Below are 22,943 nucleotides of genomic sequence, written 5' to 3'. Positions count from 1 at the left end.
GAATATCGAATGATGGATGATCTTCTTCAACATACGTCATTACCGAGCATGTCTGTCCAAATACAATGGACTCAGGAAACGAACAAAGTTTTTAATGCTCTTAAAATTGTTTTGTGAACCGCCCCAGCTCTGGGCATACCTGACTGTTCAGCTCCTTTCCAATGATTTGTTAATGAACGCCAAGGATTTACTAGCATCATTTTAACGCAAAGACAAGGGGGCCTCAGCTGACCCATTGCTTATTCTTCTGTACAATTACCAGAAGTTGTAAAAGACATGTCTAGTTGTCCATGCTCTGTTGCAGCCACTACAGTTAGGGTAGAAAAGTCCAAACCTATAGTTTCGGTTCGAAATGTTGGCTGTGCTCTTTTCCAGAGATGCTGCCTGGCCTGCTGAGATCCTCCAGCCTGGATTTCCAGCATCTGCAAATTTTCCCTTGTTTCCAATCCTACAGTATTTGATCACCGTGTGAACAATTTTGGCTTCCCATGCAGTTTTGCATCTTGCGGCAGCAAGGCGAACCGGTTATGAGGTCATGTTGCTCTCTAAACCCAATCTTTCCTCCCAGCGTGCTCCTGCGCTAAATCCCGCTTCTTTTCTTCCATTAATTGAGATTGAGGATAACACACCTTTGCATGATTCTGTGGCGGTAGTGGAAGCCAGGACATCCTCCTCGTCCTGACCTGCAAAGTACTCTGGACAACCTAGACCTAATTCTCTTTATTGACCGATCTTCCTTTCGCCCATCTGATACACAGACGCTCTCTGGAGATATTGTTGTTTTTTCTGTTGGGTCATATGCAAGTACTGTAGGACAAGCAGCTGAACTGATTGCTTAAACCCATGCTCACACATTAGCAACAGGGAGGCCTGCTACCATTTATACTGATTCTCGTTATGCTTTTGGGGTGTGTGGTGAACTACATTTACCTGTCTGGACACGCCCCCCTGCTGACTGCTCCTGTGGCTCCTCCCACAGACCCCTGTATAAAGGCGATTGGAGGCACTGCTCCTCTCTCAGTCTTCAGGATTTTGTGTGATGGTCTCTTGCTGTTGACGGTGCTTTCTTCCAGCTAATAAAAGCCTATCTCGACTCACGTCTCCGAGCGTTATTGATGGTGCATCAGGGTGACACAGGATTTTGGAACAGAGGATTTATCACGTCCTCAGGTAAGCCTGTTCATCATTTTCAATTAATTGTTAATTTACTCCAAGTTATGCAACTGGAGGTTGTCAAGTGTGAACCGCAAATGGGGGGAAACAACAAAGTCTCCCACAGTAATGCTGTGGCCAACGCTACTGCTAAGCAAGCTACAATGTCCCAGACCTCTGTGGTCAAAATTACATCCCGGCAGCAACAGTATTCACTTAACCTTCTGCTTCATGACATCTGTGCAGCACACGAACAAGTCAATGCAGCAGATTTCTCAGGTTGCACACAGAGTCTGGCTGGTGAACTCACCCAGACAGAGGCGTTGGGATTCCTGCATGCCCTCATAAACTGGTGCATGGGCAAGATCATGCAGGATATGGAGGGACCGCTCATGCGAACACACAACAATGGTTTGCCCCGGGAATATCGGCAGCCGTTTGGAGAGAGCATGAAACTTGCGTGATTTGTTTACAAATCAAAAGTGGTAAAACCCCAGCAAAGTTGTATCATTTACCAACACCTTCAATACTTCACAAATTGATTCTGAGCACATGCCCGCACAAAACGGATACAAGGTGATTGTTTTTGAAATGGATCGAAGGTTTACTCAAAGAAGGATGACGCTCGCACCATAATAAAGTATCTCATGGAAGATATAATTCCAAAATTTAGTGTCCCCACGAATGTTAATAGTGACGAGGGACCTCATTTCACAGCTCAAATCACCGATGTGCATCAACCCTACTCATCATGATTGGTAGAATGCGTGAATGGGATACTTTAATACATGCTTGCAATGGTTTGCCAAGAAGCACAAGTGGCCTGAGGTGTTACCCATGGCCCCTGCACAGGCAGGCCTTATCTGGATGGATGGAAATACCTTACAATATTCGTAAGCTCTCTGTGAAGCTGTACAGGCAAACAATGCAAAGGTTATGCAGGCGTTGCCCAGGCTTAGGGAAAGAAACCCTCACCACTTCAAACCAGGATATTATGCGTTTATTAAATTACTGGATTAAAAAACAATCTTTTTCCGAAATGGAGAGGTCGATACCAAGTTCTTCTGACCACCAGAACGGCATTGAAAGTGGCAGGGAAACCTGAGTGGGTGCACTCAGGGAACTCGCTGTCAACTCGGTTGCCTCCGACAGCGCCGGCGGTGCTGGAGAAAAACACAACAATTAAAAGGAAGAGAAAGGAGTCGAGAAGCACTGGCAGTGAATAACAAATAAACATTTTAAATCGCAGCAAGAGGCGGAGAGGGAAGAGGTAAAAGAAGATCAGAGAGAAGCTGTTGTTTTTAACTGATCGTGGCAAAGAGGCTAGACTGCGTAGGCGCGGGAGGTTTAAAAAGAAAGACCGCCATATACAGCGGCCATCGTCGGAGTGGACTGAGGCAGGGTGAGAGGGCTTTGGCTCAATCAGGCTTCAATGAGAACAGGTAGGAGCGAGGTTTGAACGGGGCACAACTGGTCAAGCGCATGAAAGTCAGCCCGTGAGGCAGTGGGAGAATTTAAATCGTGAGCAGAGGCTGAGTACGAGCTTCACTCCAGGTGAGGTAAGGCCGGGTAAACTCCTTTAATTAATCTAATTAGATTAGGAGTAGGTAATGAAGGCAGCAGTTAGGGCAATTGAGTGCTCTGTTTGCAGTATGTGGGAAGTCAGGGCGAGCATAGCTGTCCCTGATGACTACACCTGCGAAAGGTGCATCCAGCTGCAGCTCCTGACAAACCGTGTTAGGGAACTGGAGCTGGAGCTGGATGAACTTCGGATCATTCGGGAGGCAGAGGCAGAAATAGACAGGAGTTTCAAGGAGATAGTTACCCCTAGGAGTCAGGAGACAGGTAGCTGGGTGACTGTCAGGAGAGGGAAGGGGAATAGACAGGAAGAGCAAAGCACCCCTGTGGCCGTTCCCATCAACAATAAGTATACCATTTTGGATACTGTTGGTGGGGATGACCTACCAGGGATAAGTTGCAGTGGTTGCGTCTCTGGCACTGAGACTGAACCCTCAGTCAGAAGGGAAGGAGGGAAAAGAGGAGAGCAGTAGTGATAGGGGATTCGATAGTTAGGGGGACAGGTAGGAGGTTCTGTGGAAGAGATCGAGAATCCTGGACGGTTTGTTGCCTCCCTGGTGCCAGGGTCCGCGATATCTCAGATCGAGTTCTCAGTATTCTCAAGAGGGAGGGTGAGTAGCCAGATGTCGTGGTCACTGTAGGGACCAGTGACATTGGTAGGAAGAGTGAGGAGGTCCTGAAAGGTGAGTTTAGGGAGCTAGGTGCCAAGTTAAAGGACAGGACCTCCAGGGTAGCAATCTCAGGATAGCTACCAGTGCCACATGCAGGTGGGGTTAGAAATAGTAAGATAGAAATGATAGAAAAGATAGAAATGCTTAAAGAGAAACACTTATTAGAAAAACAAGATTTTTATCGGTATTTACAGATGCGACAATATGTTAATAAGACGCTTAAAAATGTAACCAAGGCAAATACATGCTTGATAGAGCTATTTAGAAAAGCATTTAATTCAGATAATGGTAGTAGAATCATTTCAAGCATGTCTAAGGGGTTGTCAAATCTTAAAACACATTCGACTTCATACATTAAAACAAAATGGGAGAAGGAAGGAGGGATAATTATATCTGAGGAAAAATGGACAACAATATGGAGATATCAATGGAAGTGTACCAATCACAGACATGGAGGGAGTTTGGATGGAAAAACTTGATAAGATATTTTATTACATCCTCTCAGAAATCCCATTATGATAGTAACCTCCCTGTTTGCTGGAGAAATTGTGGAAATCAAAATGCAAATCATTATCATATTTTTTGGGACTGCCCTGTTATCAAAAACTGTTGGAGGGGGATACACAATGCCCTACAAGACACCTTTAAATGTGAAATACCCTTAGAGAGTAAGACCATATATTTTGGATATATACCTCAAGAATGGTTGAAAAGAGATAAATATTTAATGAATGTACTGTTGGTGGCTAGTAAAAAGACTCTTACTAGGAAATGGTTATCACAGGAGAGCCCAACTTTAAATACATGGATGGAAATTACAATTGACATTTACAAAATGGAGAAGATAACAGCATCTGTTAACCATAAGCTGGAACAATTTGTTTCACACTGGGAAAAATGGTTTATCTACATAATGCCTCATAGGCCTGATTTTATTCTCACAAATCAATGAATCTGTTGTAAAAAAAAAGATCACTCCCTACTTGTACATAGTTCTTTCCTTTTGCTTGTTTTTTTCTTTCCACTCTTTTCTATAAGTGTATACCTCAGATAAATACTTTGTGGAGATTTGTGATATATATGATTATATCACATATATGTACAATGTCTGAAATACATCTTATGGAAATGTTTGTTTGATGATGAACTTCAATAAAAAAATAAATTACAAAAAAAAAGAAAAGACAAAGTTAAAAAACCTTAGTCAGAGTTTACTGCTTCTCAAAGACAGCTGCAACTCCAAATGCGATGTCAGATTGATTCATCATCTGAAGGTATTTCACCTCCTAAAGTTCAAAGTACATTTACTATTAAAGTATGTATACATTATACAACCTTGGGTTTTCTCCTCTAGGCAACCACAAAGCACAGAAACCCAAGAGAACCCAAATAAAAATGACCGTCAAGCACTCAACGTGCAGAGAGAATAAAAACATGCAAGCCATAAGAGAAAGCAAACAGCATTCAGAACAAAAGTGGACAAGTGTACCAGAGTAAGATATACCAGCTAGTTGAGTGGTGTCACAGCTACATCCTTGCACTCAGTGTCAGTAAGACCAAAGAGCTGATTGTGGACTTCAGGAAGGGTAAGACGAAGGAACACATACCAATCCTCATAATGGATCAGAACCGGAGAGAGTGAACAATCTCAAGTTCCTGGGTGTCAAGATCTCTGAGAATCTAACCTGTCCCAACATATTGGTGCAGCTACAAAGAAGGCAAGGCAGCAGGAATATTTCATTGGGAATTTGAAGAGATTTAGTTTGTCACCTAAAACACTCAAAGATGTACTGTGGAGAGCATTCTGACAGGCTGCATCACTGTCTGGTATGGACAGGCTACTGCTCAGGATCGAGAGAAGCTACAGAAAGTTGTAGAATTACTCAGCTTCAAGGAGTGATGCCTCAGAACAGTGGCGTCCATTATTAAGGACACCCATCAGTCAGAACATGCCCTCTTCTCATTGTTAACGTCAGAAAGGAAGTACAGAAGCCTGAAGGCAAACACTCAGCAACACTTCTTCCCCTCTGCTATCCGATTCCTAAGTGGACATTGAACTCATTAACACTATCTCACTTTTTAAATGTTATTTCTGTTGTTGCAATGTTTTTAATTTAACTATTTAGTATGCATATATGTGCTTTCTGTAATTGATTTACTTATTATTTTTTCTTCACATAGGACTCAACGGGGTGAGTATAGAAACTTGGCTCATTAGCTAACTCTGCTAACAGCCACATGAGTCAGCAGTGAGAAGGCCACTTTTCATAAGCAATATATGTCTAGGGTCAGTATGATTCGGGGTTCCACCAAACATGAATGTCATGATGTTCTGATTAAAGGAACCTCATTCTGAGCGAGTGCTGTGTAAGTACTGCCCATACACAGTTACCAGTAGCCCAGAAATAACAGATCGTACACCAGCATAAAATTATAAATAATGTATATGTATATGCAGCTCCAACCAAAAGCCGAAACCGGCTCAGAATTTAAAATCAACCACTGAAGGACCTATTAGACCTTTTACATCAGACAACTCCTTTCCCTCACTTTGCAGAAATGAGAACAACTTCTCTTTAAAGTCTTTGCCCTCAGCTACATTCCCTACTTATCTAAAAATATGAACTGCCCTTGGCCTAGCCTCTCCTGGTGCCCCTATCGCATCAGGGAGCAGGACTTCAGTTATGTCACTCGTAGCCCGGACTAACATGACATCCTTACCAGCTGGTTGGTCAAAATGCCTTTCAATCAATGTAACTTCTCCCAACACTTCTACAGATCTCAACACTCTCAGTAGCAGTTCATCAGCAATGCTGACATCAACCCCGCTCAAGACACAAGTATTACTTATGGATATCTTTTTTTCAAATCACGCCAAACTTTAATCCCCATAGCATCCATAATAAAGTACCTTAATTACGACACAAATAAAAAAATAAAAACACAAAATGCTGGCAGAACTCAGCAGGCCAGACAGCATCTATGGGAGGAGGTAGTGACAACGTTTCGGGCCGAAACCCTTCATCAGGAGGGTTACGACACACCTCACTTTCCACAAACACTACTCTAAACACTGGCTTAAATACACAAATAAACTGCTGAATCAATCCTGAAACAGAATTCACACAGCATTCCTGAAATCTGGACAGGCACCCCACAGGTAAAACCCTCTCACTGGGTTGCGTATACAGACTTGGCTCATTTGCTAATTCTGCCAGAAGCCACGTGAGTCATCGGTGAGAAGGCCACCCTTCATAAGTGACATATATCTAGGGTCAGTATGATTTGGGGTTCCACCAAACATGAATACATGAATGTCATGATGTTCTGATTAAAGGGACCTCAATCTGAGTGAATGCTGTGTAAATGCTGGTCATACACAGTTATCAGTAGCCCAGAAATAACATATCATACACCAGCATAAAATTATAAATAATGTATATGTACCAAATTGTCAACTTTAACTAACAGTTACAGAAAAAGAAAAGAAAAAGAAAAGGGCGCATTACAGTTAAACCAGTCCAATGTGCACATAATGAACAAACTGGCTCTCTCTCGGGAGTATTGGCCCTTCCTCCTTGGAGCCATTCATCTGCACAAAGCTCTTCTTGCAACAGACTCTGCTTCCAACGGCATTCTGCGGCATCTTCCAAACCAGACTACTGTCTTGAGAAAACTCTTTCGCACAGCTCTCTCCAATCTTCTCTTAAATCCCACAATCCTGATTGGCTGATTCACATTCCTAAGTTGGACAACAAGTGTCCTTATCTTAGCTGAAGCCAAAACATATTTTCCAGCATGGCATGCTGCTTTCACGGAAAACTGCTAACATAAGCTACCTCACAGCATGACAGTAGAAATCTTAACCAGGGTATTACATTGATTATCATGTACTGCATTGTACCTCTGCTGCTAAGTTAACAAATTTCACAACAGTAATGCAACAGTCTCTTTTATCTTTGACTGGGAAGGGGTACAGGTTGAATATACAGTTGCAAGAAGTAACAAATAACTACTGCCAAGCAAATGAGGGCAATGTCCATAAAAGAGGGGCTGTAACCAGGCAAACACCCCATCCACAACAACTGATTTAACCCATCTAATGAAATCCCAGCTCTTAGGAGAAGCCTGAGAATTTAGCCTCTATATTTCATCTCATAGTTGGCACATATGTTTCAATATATGAGTCATACCTTTTGAATCATCTGGTAGTCTCTTGATTCACAAATCCACATTATCCCAGGTACCCCATATATTCCCACAGTGGTCCACATGCTATAAGAATGAAGAATAATGATACTAATCCATTTCTGATCTGCCCAGTACACCCTGTTGGTCATGTTCTCAGATTGGTTGGGCCACTATGTCAGGAGTGCAAAAGAAGTAGGTCATGGGGAAGTTCCGAAACCTATTTCCCTTAGACTCTGGTCCTGTGCACAAACTGACCGGGGCTAGGACAACATGCGTCTTCACAAACACTTCTCTTGGCACTGTTGTAGTGTTGGAGCTGTTAACTCGAGCTGGAACTTAGAAAAAAAATAAGAACGTAGCTTTGTAAGATTGGTGGTGGTATTTCCTCCAACTTAGAGTTACTTAAAGCTCGACACTTTACAGAATTCACACTAGTCTGAGCCAAACTGTTACTAGAGATATTATAAGATTGAAACCCAACTAGTTTACATAATAATGGCTCCTTTGCCACAGGCAGATGTCTTAATTAGAATGGGCCTTGTGATCAGTAGTGTTGGCGTGTGGCCTAGTGATCTGAAGGTCACTGGTTCGAGCCTCAGATGAGGCAGCGTGTTGTGTCCTTGAGCAAGACACTTAAAAAATCATTGCATCTGCGATGACAATAATGCTTGAGTCCTAGTGCCCTCCCCTTGGACAACATTGGTGGCATGGAGAGGGGAAGGCTTGCAGCATGGGCAATGTTGAGAATGATGTGGATTTTTGTCAAGAAAGGTAATGTCACATTCATCAAACTGAGTAGGAAGCGATTCCTACTTTTTTTAATAAAGCCATTAGTAGAAGGGCTGTATTATGGTGGACTGGGGAATGTGCAGGGACAATTAGGGTGAGAAACAAGGTGTTTAGGAAAGTTGAGAAGTATCACTCTGAGTGACCTTGAGTAGAAAGGGCAGAGGCCATGGTGAGGAAAGTGAAGTTTGCAATAAAGGTTTATTGAGGTCATAGTGTGATAGTATTAGAAGGGACATTAAACTTGGAGATGTTTGGGGAATGATTAAGAAAACATGGAGGAAGGGGAATTAATGGGGATAATAACATTTCAATATTGATTAAAGAAGATAATGATTGTCACTGATATGGAGAAGGTTGAGTTACTGGCTTGGTCATTACCTGTAATTTCTGATCAAGATAATTTAAGTGAAGAGGCTAAACAATGTAGGAGTAAGGTTCTAAGTGAATATCCTGATGTGTTGGAAGCCAGCTGTAGGAATGAGCGCATTAGTGATGTAGAGTTTCCTTTGTGTGAATTTAAGAAAGCTATTAATAGTACAGGTCACACAGCTCTAAGCAAAGATTGTTATTGGATGTTTAAACATATTGGTGACACCTCCCTTGATTGTATTTTGAATCGTATTTGGCTTTTAGGCCATCTTCCCCTCCCCCCCCACCCCACCCCAGATAGTAGCAGTAATAGTGCTTATTCTGAAACTGGGGAAACCTCCATTGGATCCTTCTAGTTATAGACCAATATCACCAACATGTCATTTGTGTAAACTTATGGAAAATATGGTAATAGAGCAGTTGAATTGTATTTTGGAAAAGAGAAGTGATATAGTATTTTATCAAAGCAGATTTTGGAAAGGTAGAATGCCTTTGGATTCAGTTTTGTTTGGAAGATATTGGGAAAGCACTGGTGAATAAAAGTAATAGCAGTATTTTTGATTTTAGAAAAGCAAATGTTATGGAAGGAAGGCATTTTGATTAAAATATGGAAATTAGGAGTGAGAGCAAGGCTATATAATTTGTTTTTTTTATTTGGATGGTGTATACAGGTGGGTAAGCGAATGCTATATTGGCATTCATTTCAAGAGGAATAGTGTATAAGAGTAAGGAGGTGTTGATGAGGCTTTAAGAGGCACTGGTGAGACCTCATTTGGAATACTGTGTGCAGTTTTAGGCCCCCTATCTTATAAGGAATGTACTGATGTTGGAGAGAGATCAGAGAAGATTTACGAGGATGATTCCTGGAATGCAGGAGCTAACATATGAGGAGTGTTTGTCAGCTCTTGGACTGTATTCATTAGAGTATAGAAGAATGAGAGGGGATTTTATAGAAACATTTCAAATGTTGAAGAGATTGGACAGAGTAGATGTGGAAAGGCTGTTTCCCTTGGTGGGTGAGTCCAGGACAAGAGGTCACAGTCTTAGAATTAGAGGGTACCCATTTAAACCAGATGAGGAGATTTTTTTTAGCCAGAGAGTCGTGGATTTATGGAATTTGTTGCCACATACGGCTGCGGAGGCCCGATCACTGAGGGTGTTTAAGGAGGAGATTGATAGGCATCTAATTAGTCAAGGTATCAAGGCATATGGGGGAGAAAGCCGGAAGTTGGAACTAGATGGGAGAATAGTTTAGCTCATGGTGGAGTGGCAGAGCAGACTTGATGGGCTGAATGGCCTACCTCTGCTTCTTTGTCTTGTGATCTTTTTGTGATCTTGTGATCTTGTAAGGTATATTGGGGTTTCTATAGATCGAGAGTAGGACCCCACAAGGCAGTATTTGTAGCCCGTTATTGTTTAATATTATGATTAATGATACTTTCTGAGATGGGCAAATCACTTTTTGCAGTTAGAGCTCTATGGATTAGAAGTAGAAATTTCAATTTGACTGTATATACAATGCAATTGGCAATGAATAAGGTTGAACAGTGGGAAAATAAATGGGGGTTTTAAAGTTTCAGTAGCTAAAACACTTTGTATTTGACAGAGGATCAATAGACCTGCACTTGATTTGAAATTGTATGGTCAAACTCTTGAAGTGTCAGTGGTAAGATGTCACTGCATGTGACTGGGTAATAAGCTGGCATGGAAGCACCATATCAGTAAAATACTTGATAAATGTGAAGGAGCACTAAATATCCTCATGTCTATTCTTGGGGTGCTACATTAAAATCTTTGAACTGTTTATATTTGCTTAATTGGATCTGCACTTGATTATGACTGTGTGGCTTGCCAATGAGCTTCGTTAAAAAAAATTTTAAATGTTTGGATATGATACCAAGCATCCAACCGTGGGATTGAGTTTAAGAGCCAAGAGGTAATGTTACAGCTATATAGGACCCTGGTCAGACCCCACTTGGAGTACTGTGCTCAGTTCTGGTCGCCTCACTACAGGAAGGATGTGGAAACCATTGAAAGGGTGCAGAGGAGATTTACAAAGATGTTGCCTGGATTGGGGAGCATGTCTTATGAGAATAGGTTGAGTGAATTTGGTCTTTTCTCCTTGGAGCGATGGAAGATGAGAGGTGACCTGATCAAGGTGTTCAAGATAATGAGAGGCATTGATAATGTGGATAGTCAGAGACTTTTTCCCAGGGCTGAAATGGCTAGCATGAGGGGGCATAGTTTTAAGGTGCTTGGAAGCAGGTACAGAGGAGATGTTGGGGTAAGATTTTTTTAATGCAAGAGAGTGATGAGTGTGTGGAATGGGCTGCCAGTGGCGGTGGTGGTGGAGGCAGAAACAATAGGGTCTTTTAAGAGACTCCTGGATGGCTACATGTAGCTTAGAAAAGTAGAGGGCTGTGGGTAAAGTCTATGTAGTTCTAAGGTAGGGACATGTTTGTGGGCCGAAGGGCCTGTATTGTGCTGTAGGTTTTCTATCTTTCTATCACAGGCTTTAAGACTGTGGTGCAGTAAGTTTGTCTCCGGTTTCAGCTTTACTGGTTGAAGTGGGACAATTACTCTTGCAGTTGTGGAGGATGAAGTTGATAACATGCTGGATTAATTTGAGGGTGCAGAGAAATAGTTGCCCTGTTGAGTGTTGCGAACATCACAAGAGTATTTTGTTTTGGGTGGCAGGGCTCTTATTGCGCTAGGGATGTGGGTTTGCTGGATTCTAGTCGTAAGAGTACAGCACAGAAAAGGGCCCTTTGACCCATCTAGTCTATGCCAAAGCCAGACAAACTACCTACTCCATACCTCTAGCATCCATGTACCTCTAAACCACTTAAACATTGAAATTGAGCTCACATGCACCATTTGTGCTGGCAGCTCATCCCACACACTCACAGCCCTCCCTCTGAGCGAACAAGTTTCCCCCTCATGTTCTCAATAAACTTTTCACCTTTCCCTGTTAACCCATGACCTCTGGTTGTGGTCCCACCCAACCTCAGGGTAAATGCCACTAGGCTTTTTCCACTATCTTTTCCCCTCATAGTTTTGTATACCTCTATCAAATCTCCTCTCAGATGTGCCCTTGCTGCTAGGATAATTTTGTAATATGTCCCACTGCAGCTTTCTCAGTAACCCCAGCTTGTTTTTTTCCCAATGGCTTTAGTTGATTATTAGGTTGCATGATTTAACAACATCTATGGATCCTGATATGCCCGCGGGTCTGCTGGTCCATGACATTCCTTGCCGCCGTTTCAGTTGTGGTCGATAGGTTTGCTGATTCATTCCTCTAACCAAGCTACCATCAACCTGAGAGAACACAAGTTCTCATGCAGCAGAATTTCCATATAAATAGGTTCCCCGCTGGTATTGTTTCAGACTGAGGTCCCCAATTTGCCCCAATTCTGGCAAGCATTTTACAACTTGATTGGAGCTACCTTGAGGCTTTCCTTGGTTCCATCCTCAGACTAATGGACAGACTGAGAGGACGAACCAGGACCCTGAGAGAACCCCTTGCTGACAAGTATCCAGTAATCTACCCTCTTGGAATGACCATTTAGTCTGGGCGGAGCTTGCCCACAATGCCCTTCAACATTGGGTATGACTCCTTTCGAATGTCAGTGTGGGTCTCGGGCTCCATTCTTTCCTGATCAGGAGGCAGAGGTTGGGGTCCCCTCAGCTGAACAATTTGTTCATAAGTGCAAACAAAGGTGGCTCAAGACCAAAGAGTTCAGCCTGGCAACAGGACAAGGCCAACAGAAAAGGGCAGCTGGGTCCCTCTTTCAATATTGGTCAGTCAGTCTGTCTTTCAACTAAAGGTCTTCCATCCTAACTAGCAGAAACTACCCCCTCACTTTATCAGTCCCTTTAAAGTCACTGGGAAAATTAACCTGGTACCAAAAGTTGCATCTTCCCTGTTCTGAAGGCTCATCTCACCTTTCGTATCTAAACTGAAACTTTTGCATTGTAGCCCCTTGGCCCCACCCCCACCAAGGGTCATAGATGGCAGAACTGTCTACATCTGCAAGCTGCTTAATTCATGGAAATTAAGGAGACATCTACAATACTTAGTAGTCTGGGAGGGATATGGTCCAGAGGAATGGTGTTGGATTCCTTCCAGGAATATTTTGGGTCCTGACATTGTTTCAGAATTCCATTTACATCTATAGTCCTGGGCTGTCAGGTGTTGGCTGCAGGTGGAGGGGGTTCTGTTACTACCTCTGGCTGTTGGTAGATTATTGAGGGCTCTGAGATTTTTGATGTTTTGTTTTGTATTCTCTGCATTTTCTGATTATCTGTATTGTCGCACTTTAGTTTTTTTTTGTTATTGTTCGGTCTTCTCGAGTTTACATGTAAGCTGCAACTGTTCTTGATTACTTCTAATTCTGAGATTTTGCAGATGTCCGATTAAGTATCCTTGGACTTTTTTTCTCATTAGAATGTTAATTGTCAGCTTGTAATTCTGTGGTTTTATCAGCTGGGCAGTTTGTTTAGTGTCCTGGAATATATTTAAAGGGGCAGTGTTAACCCCATCATTTGCTAGGTTGCCTTGATCCTTGCCTAGTGTAGTTCTGGCTGAGTTATCCAAGACTTAAGTTCAACTGTTTTGTTAATAAAACTCCTAGTTTTGTTTAGTCCTTCTGAGACTATGATCCTGTGTGTGGGTCCAAAGATTCAGCGTGGGAGTCTTAAGAGTCTAGTGTAATTCTGTTGAATATACAGAGTCTGAGTTTTATCATCTTTGTGTTCAAATTCAATGAACACAGTCTTGCCGTAGGCATAAGAGTACTGCCTGACAATCTGTCTTTTTCACTTTTGAGTTTGCTGCAGTGCTCTGGAAAATTTCCTGTTCTGATTGTCATGTATGTGATGGAAAGGACGTATGGTGAGCTCAGTGCAAATCCAGAAACTACAGGAGCGAGAAATTTAAAATCAAATCTATAATGTGTATCTAGGTAATTACTAGGTAATTCTATATCTGTGCATCATATTAGCATAGCAGTTAGTGCAAATTTATTACAGCTCAAGCACCAGAGTTTGGAATTCAATTCTGGGGTCCCCTCAGGAGTTTGTACATTCTTCCCATGAATGCATGGGTTTCCTCCCACTGTCCAAATCTGTACTGGTTAATTGGTCACTGTAAATTATCCTGTGATTGGGCTAGGATTTAAATGGGTGAGTTGGTGGACCAGAAGGGCCTCTGTGCTCTAACTCTAAATAAATAAACCTCTGGATTGTCATAGCAGCAGCTATGCTTGCATGGTACAATCCTGACCTCAGATTCTCATCCCATTGCAGCATACCAGTACAATATCAATAATGCTTACAAACTGCCACAGTTTGCATTGCAATTCACAGTTCTAACACGTCGCAGCTTTGTCACACTTGATCACCGACAAGAGAAGACCTGCAGGCGCTGGAAATCTGAGCAACACACAATATGCTGGAGGCACTCGGCAGGCAAGGCAGCATCTATTGGGGTGCAGGGGGGATTCGGTTGACATTTCAGGCAGGGTACTGCTGAAGGGCTTCGGGCCAAAACATCGACTGTACTTTTTTTCTATAGATGCGGCCTCCAGCATTTTGTGTGACGTCATACTTGATGGTATGTTTGTTCGATGTACTATGTTTCCATTTGGTTTGTGTTCATTCTTAAAATGAAGTAGTTACAACTTATTTTGTGAATGGAACAGATTTTGTTTTAAATCTCCAAAGATGTGATCACGCAGTATTGTTTTCTGATTGACAGGCGAATCTCAGACTGCTAAGCTGATGCGGTTACTGATTTATGGAAGACCCATCTGGAGTAAATTGGTGATTTGGTTTTGCATGATTTCTCCAGTGCTATTTTATGCTCTCTGGGATTGATCATGAAAGTATTGAGGCTATATTAATACCACCTCTGCTGTTTGTGTCACAAATGATTCCAAATACTCCAGAGACCTCATTCAAACTATCACTAGATGAGAATGCCGCTGATGGATTCTATGATTCAGTTGAAGGATTAGTTAGTGACATTTACAAAATGGCTGCACAAATGAAGCAAGTTTCTGATCATCTTCGAGTGGATAATTACCAGGAAACTCCATATCTGCTCCTATTAAATTTTAATACAGTGAAAGTTAAAAAATGACATGTTACAATTCAATGTGTACCATCACTGCTGGTGGCTGCAAAATTAGAAATGTTTGACTTTTATTACCTTAGTTAGAATTTTTAAAACAGTTGTATCTATTTGAAATGCTTTTCAATGATCCTTGCTGTAACCAATTTTTAGGCTTTATATTATAGGCCTAGACCTGAGTGGGTCAGATATAACCATGCATGTTTTTAATTAAATTTTTAAGAGAACTTCATTGCATAAACTTGTTAATGTGTAAATTGAAAAAGCAATAACTTTCGGTTCCCTGAATGAGACAGTGTTATTGCTTGGGTAGATTCTAATTTGATTTAATGAACTGTCGACAACATTGACAGATCAGTGAAGATTATTCAGGCAATTGTTTCTGGAATATAGTTATTTACTCAGATACTTTGGTCACATCAAAGTTAAACATTTCATGAAAATGGCAATTGAAACTAACCTGTAGGGAAGTATCATACCTTCTAAAAATCTGTTAATATCCAGTATAATTAGCCCCCCTTTCTGAGAGCACTACTTTAAAACAATCTAAATTCTCTTTGTAGGAATCACAGAACTAAGGCTATTGGGGACAACTGCAAATGATGGGGTTAGGGTTCAGACTGAGTTGCTGGTCCAGTATCATAGCAAACAGGCTTATCCAGAAAGGCAATATTACACATTGTGACCATAAACAAAAATAGTTTGTCTCTGCACACACAGACATGGCCTTTTGCAAATGTGTCAGGAGATCATGGATAGGGTGATGGAGCTCATTAACAAAGAAACAGCACACAGGAATTCACTTAGTTTTCTCCTACCTTTGGATAGATGATAGGACAATGTCCATGAAGCACTTTCTACAGTGCAGCCATGAGTTAACAGCAGAGGAGATTGCAACTCTTGCTGATGAAGTTCCACAATGTCATCCTACTATAAAACAGTTCAAAGAATGGCTAATATCAGTGCATACCACTAAAACATGTCTAATAACTTTAAAGGAAAATTTTGCTTTAGATTTAAATTTATTTTTATTTCATCACATTCCAGCCATCATGGACATTTACACTACACGCTGCATCCGCAAAGCAAACAGCATTATGAAGGACCCCATGCACCCCTCATACAATCTCTTCTCCCTCCTGCAATCTGGGAAAAGGCTCCGAAGCATTCGGGCTCTCACGACCAGACTATGTAACAGTTTCATCCCCCAAGCTATCAGACTCCTCAGTACCCAAGGCCTGGACGGACACCTTGCCCTACTGTCCTGCTTATTATTTATTATAAATGCCTGCACCTTTTTTGTGCAATTTATGCAGTCCTGTGTAGGTCTGTAGTCTAGTGTAGCTTTCTATGTTGTTTTTTTTTTTACTACATAGTTCAATCTAGTTTTTTGTACTGTGTCATGTAACACCATGGTCCTGAAAAACATTGTCTCATTTTTACTATGCACTGCACCAGCAGTTATGGTCAGAATGACAATAAAAGTGACTTGACTTGACTTGACTTGATTCCATGATCTTAAATTTTCATTGTTGGTGTTCAAATGTGAAACAATGTTCCAGCATACTTCTTGAAGCTACTGTGCAAAATGATTGTTTTGCTTTTAAGGTAATCATCTCCATCTGGAGAATTGGTTAAGCAGTAGTGTGTGCATTGTATAGAATAGCCATATTGTAATACCAATCCTCATGCAGCACTTGTAATATAATTTTGACCACAACAGTTGTATTAACCCACTCTAGCAATGGAGGGAAACGAATTTCCATACTGTAAAAGGACTAGATGGGATAATTAGTCAAATATGTTCAGGGAAGTTTCCTTAATCAGTATATAGAAGTCCCAATGAGAGTGTGCAATACTGGATCTGATATTTGGGACTGAGATAGGGCAGGTGAAAGATGTTTCTGTAGGGGAATGCTTTGCATGCAGTGACCACAGTGCTATTAGTTTCAAAGTAAATATGCAAAAAGATGAGTCTGGGCTTCAGGTTGAGATTCTAAATTGGAGGAAGACAAATTTTGGTGATATTAGAAATGATCTGGCAAGTGTGGATTGGGTCAAGCTATTTTCTGGCACAAGTGTACTTGGTAAGTTAGAAGCCTTCAGAAGTGAAACTTAGAGGGGGGAGAAAAATCTTGTATATGCCTGTCAGAATAAAAGGTAACAAGTGTAGGGAACCCTGGTTTCCAAAAGATAGAGGCACTGATTAAGAGAAACGAGGTGCATGGCAGGTATGGGCAGGAAAGAATAAATGAGATGCCTGTGGGGTATAAGAAATACAAGAGAACACTTGGGAAAGAAATCAGGAGGGTTAAGAGGCATGAAGTTGTTCTAGCAGACAAGGTGAAAGAGAATCCTACGGGTTTCTACAGATTGCAAGGGACAAAATTCTTTCTCTGGAAGATCAAAAATGGTAATCCATGTGTGGAGCCAAACCAGATGGGGAGATCTATATTTATTTGTATCAATATTTGCGCAGGAGATGGTCAGTCTATACAAGTGAGGCTTAGCGGCATCAACTTCATAGACCCTGTACAGATAACAGGAGAAAACATTTGCTATACTGAGGCAAATCAAGATGTTCCTTCGGACCGTATGGGAGGCAAGTGCAGAAACTGCTGGGGCCCGAGCTGAGACATTTAAATCATCCTTGGTGACAGAAGAGGTACTGAAGAATTGGAGGATAGCCAGTGTTTCACTGTTTAAGGGTCTAAGCAGATGCCAGGAAATCATAAATTGAGTCTGACATCACTTGTGGGAATATTATTGGAAGGTATCCTAAGGGACCAGATATACAAGTATTTGGATGGTTAAGGATTAATTCAGGATGGGGCAGGGGATCAGATTTGTGGATCATTGGGATCTCCCCTAGTGATGGTATGACCTGCACAAAAGGGATGGGTTACACCGGAACCCAAGGGGTTCCATTGTCCTTGTGGGTAGGTTGGCTAGAATTGTTCAGGAGGGTTTAAACTAATTTGGCAGGAGATGGGAATTGGAGTTATAGTGCCTACGATGAGGTAGTTGATTTTAAAAACAAAGGCAATCTATAATGAGACTCTTAGCAAGGAGAGGCTGATGACAGAGCAAAATTACAGTCAACAGAATGAGTTGCAATGTAAAAGGCAGATAAACTCAAGAGGTGAATACAGGACAGAAGGTATTATGTTTGAGTGCAGTATGCAGAATAAGATGGATGAGCTTGTAGCACCATTATAGATTAACAAGTATTATGTTGTAGGGCTCACTGAATCATGGCTGAACGAAGATTATGGCTGGGAGCTTAATGTCCAATGAAACACATTGTATCAAAAGGGCAGGTAGGAAGGCAGAGAGGGTGGTGTTACTCTGCTGATTTTTTAAAAAGGAGAAATGAAATTAAATAATTAGAAAGAGATGACATGGTACCAGAAGGTGTTGACTCATTGTGAATAGAGCTATGGAACTACAAGGGTCAAAACTCCCTGATTGGAGTTGTATACACATCCACAATAAGTAGAAAAGATGTGGTCTACAAATTACAATGGGAGATGTAACATTGCCCTTTTGGTATGCATTTTCTGTTGGTCACGGGGATTTCAATATGCAGGTAGATTTGGGGGGGAGGAATTAGGTTGGTGCTGGACCCCAAGAGGGGGAACTTACCAGAATCCTCACATGATGGATCTGTAGAGAAGATTGTGGTCAAGCCCACTAGGGATCAGCTATTCTGAATTGGGTGTTGTGTGAACTGGAATTAATTTGAGAACTTAAGGTAAAAGAACCCTCTGCGGGGGGGGGGGGGGTAATCATAATATGATTGAAATCACCCAGAAATTTGAGACGCTAATGTGAGATGTATCAGTATTACAGTGGTGTAAAGGGAATCACAGAGGCATGAGAGAGGAGCTGGCCAAAATTGATTGGAAAAGAACACTGGCAGGGATGATGGCACAGCAGCAATAACTGGAATTTCTGGAAGCAGTTCAGAAGGCACAGGATATGTATATCCCAAAGAGGAAGATGTATTCTAAAGGCAAGATGACACAACTGTGGCTAATAAGAGAAGTGGAGGCCAACAAAAAAGCAAAGAGGGCATATAATAGAGCTAGTGGGAAGTTGCATTTTTGGGAAGCTTTTAAAAACCAACTAAAGGCAAATAAAAAGCCACTTAGATAAAGATGGAATAGAAAAGTAAGTTAGCCGATATGAGGATACCAAAAGGTTGTTCAGGTACATAAAGTGTAAAAGAGGTGAGGGTACATATCAGAATAATGGGGGACAAGGAAATGGGCGAACTAGTTCTTTTTCATCAGTCTTCACTGAAAGGCACTAGCAGTATGGTGGAAGTTCCAGGTGTTCAGGATCATGAAGTGTATGGAATTGCCATTACTAGGGAGAAAGTCTTGGGGAAACTGAAAGGTCTGAAGTTAGATAAGTCACCTTGACCAGATGGTATACACCCTACGGTTCTGAAAGAGGTGGCTGAAGAGATTGTGGAGGCATTAATAATCTTTCAAGAATCACTAGATGCTGGAATATTTCTCAAATACTGGGAAATTGCAAATGTCACCTCTCCAAGAAGGAAGAAAGGTAGAAGAAAGGGAAATTATAGGCCAGTTAATCTGACCTCAGTGGTTGGGAAGATGTTGGAGTCAATTATTAAGGATGAGATCTCAGGGTACTTGGAGGAACATGATAAAATGGTCTGTGGTCAGCATGGTTTCAAGGAAAAATCTTGCTTGACAAAGCTGTAGGTATTCTTTGAGGAAATAACAAGCTGGATGGATAAATGAGAATTGGTTGATGTTGTGTACTTAGATTTTCATAAGGCCTTTGATGAAGAGCCATGCATGAAGCTGCTTAAGTTACATAGTACCCATAGAGTTCCAGGAAAGATTCCTAGCATGGATACAGCAGTGGCTGATTGGCAGGAGACAAAGAGTGGGGAAAAAGGACCCTTTTCTGGTTGGCTGCTGGTGACTAGTGGTGTTGCACAGGGGTCTGTTGGGACTGATTCTTTTTGCAATGTACATCAGTGATTTGGATGATGAAATTGATGGCTTTGTTGCTAATTTTACAGATGATACAGAGATGGATGGAGAGGCAGGTAGATTTGAGGAAATAGAGGGACTACAGAAGAATGGGCAAAGAAGTGGCAGATGTGAACATCTAATTTTGTAGAAGAAATGAAGGGGTTGACTATTTTCTAAATGGTGAGAAAATGCAAGAAACTGAGTCACAAAAGGACTTTGGAGTCCTTATACAGATTCCGTGAAGGGCTGCTTGCAGGTTGAGTCTGTGGTGAGAAAGGTATATGCGATCTTGGCATTCATTTCAAGAGGACTAGAATATAATATTGAGACTTATAAAACACTGAGGCCTCACTTGGAGTATTGAGCAGTTTTAGGCCCATTATCTTCGAAAGGTTTTGCTGAAACTGGAAAAGGTAAAAAGTAGATTCATAAATGATTCCAGGATTGAATGGCATGTCATATGAAGAGCATTTGATTGCTCCGGGCCAATATTAATTAGAATTCAGAAGGATGAGGAGTGAACTCATTGAAATCTACGAAATGGTGAATCTTCAGAAAGTGGACGAGGAGAGGATGTTCCTTTAGATGAGTCTAAGACCAGAGGGTACAGCCTCAGAATAGAGGAGCACCTTTTTAGAACAGATGAAGAATTCCTTTAGCCAGAGACTGGTGTATCTGGTATTCATTGCCTGAGACAGCTGTGGAGGTAAAGACTTTATGTATATTTAAGGCAGAGGTAGATAGATTTTTGATTGGTTAGGGTATGAAGTGGGATTGCAGGAGAATGGGGCTAATAGGAAAATGAATCATCCATGATGAACTGATAGAACAGACATGATGGGCCAAATGGCCTAATTCTGCTCCTGTGTCTAATGGTCTTGTCATCAGCATGGCTCCATGCATGGGAAGCCGTGTCTAACCAATCTTTCAAAGTTTTCTGAGGAGGTTACCAGGAAAGCGTATGAAGGCAAGGTGGTGGATGTTGTCTGCATGGACTTCAGCAAGTCATTTGACAAGGTCCTGCAAGGGAGGTTGATTAAAAGTTTCAATTGTTCAGCCTTCAAAGTGGTAGTAAATGGGATTAGACCTTGGCTTTGTGGGAGAAGCCAGAGAGTGGTAGTAGATGCTTGCCTCTCTAGAGCCCTGGACTTGTGCCTTGGATTGATGTTGGTTCATTGTTGTTTGTCAGCATATTAATGATCTGGATGATGTGGTTAACAGGATCAGCAAATTTGCGGGTAACTCCAAGATTAGGGGTTTTGTTGGACTGCACAGAAGGTTATCATGGCTTGTGGAGAGATCTGCATCAGCTGGAAAAATGGACTGAAAAATGGCAGATGAACTTAATACAGACAAGTATGAGGTTTTGCACCTTGGTAGGACCAACCAGGGCATGTCTTACACAGTGAAGAGTGTGGTAGAACAAATGGATTTGGGAATACAGGACCATAATTCATTGAAAATGGCATCATAGTTGAGGTCATAAAGAAAGCTTTTGGCACATTGGTCTTCATAAATCAATGTATTGAGTGCAGAGATGCAAGGTTACATTGAAGTTGTATAAGACGTTGAGGCCTAATTTGGCATACTGTGTGCAGTTTTGGTCACCTACCTACAGGATAGATGTGAACAAGGTTGAAAGAGTAGAAAGAAAATTTACAAGGATTGTACTGTCTGGAGGACCTGAGTTATAAGGAAAGATCGAATAGGTTAAGACTTTATTCCTTAGAATGTAGAAAATTGAGAGGAGATTTGATAGAGGTATATAAAATTGAGGGGTATAGACTGGGTAAATACAATCTGGACTTTTCCACTGAAGTTGTATGGGACTACAACCAGAGGTCGTGGGTTAAGGGTGAAAGGTGAAAAGCTTCAGGGAAATGTGAGGGGAAACTTCACACAGGGTCATGAGAATGAGCTGCTAGTACAACTGGTGTATCTGAGTTCAATTTCAATGTTTAAGAGAAGTTTGGATAGGTACATGGATGGTAGGGGTATGGAGGGCTATGGCCCTGGTGTAGGTAGATTTGAGTAGGCAGTTTAAATGTTTTTAGCATGGACTAAATGGGCTGAAGGGCCTGTTTCTGCGTGTATGTTCTCAAACCACTAATGGTGTGGTTGGTGCTGCATGAGTGCTGATGCTGGATGCAGATAATGCAGACAGAAGTGGAAAAGTTCATGTATCTTGCAGATATTGAAATCAATCTTCACACTTCCAGTCACAAACAAGAGAATATCTGCAGTTGCTGAAATTCTGATCTACACACTATTCTGGAGGAACTCAGCAGGCCAGTCAGCATCTAATGGTTTTGAGTCTTAGCCCAAAATGTCAACTGTGCTTCTTTTTTCCATAGATGCTGCCTGGTCTGCTGAGTTCTTCCAGCAGTTTGTGTTGATTAGAATTCCTGTACAATTTTTGTTTAAATTTCTCATTTAGCTCCTTTCAATCAATGTCTTGTATAATTATTTCAATCTTTGATAGATTTTGTAAAGTTACAATAAAAAATAAATGATGCAAAGTCTTTTAATATACAATTCCCTCCTGGCCACGTTATAAGAACTAATTTGTGCATTTGTTTTGAGAATGAGTGAATGCTGTGGAATGTAATGACGGTGAATGAAAAGTATTATTAAATTTGTTAAAATCTATGTTTCTATATGGTGTATTTGCTTGCATAGTCAAATGATCTTTCGTTGTTATTCAAAACCATTTGAATCTTACATTAATGAGGTGTAGCATCTTGTGCACTTGTATTGTTAATAGTTATTAAGAGAGAAAAGATTACTGGTCAGTTAATTTGCAAACTATTGCAACCCCTGACATTCACCATGATAATCCTAGTGGTTTTCAAGGTCACTATTGACTTGCATTCAATCTGTTCTTGTGTTCTCAGTATATCCATCATCTCCTACCCAGCTATTCCCAACGTGTGTATTTTCCATTTTTCCTTCAACAAATTAGGGTTAGAATTTCTGAGTATGATGTGCATAGATTTGGCAGAATGATGTCCATCATTGCAGTGCTTTGCTTGGGAGGGGAGAAAC

This window comes from Hemitrygon akajei, chromosome 8 (genome assembly GCF_048418815.1).
Source record: "Hemitrygon akajei chromosome 8, sHemAka1.3, whole genome shotgun sequence".
In the NCBI taxonomy this organism is placed as follows: Eukaryota; Metazoa; Chordata; class Chondrichthyes; order Myliobatiformes; family Dasyatidae; genus Hemitrygon; species Hemitrygon akajei.
This window is presented reverse-complemented; position numbering follows the sequence as displayed.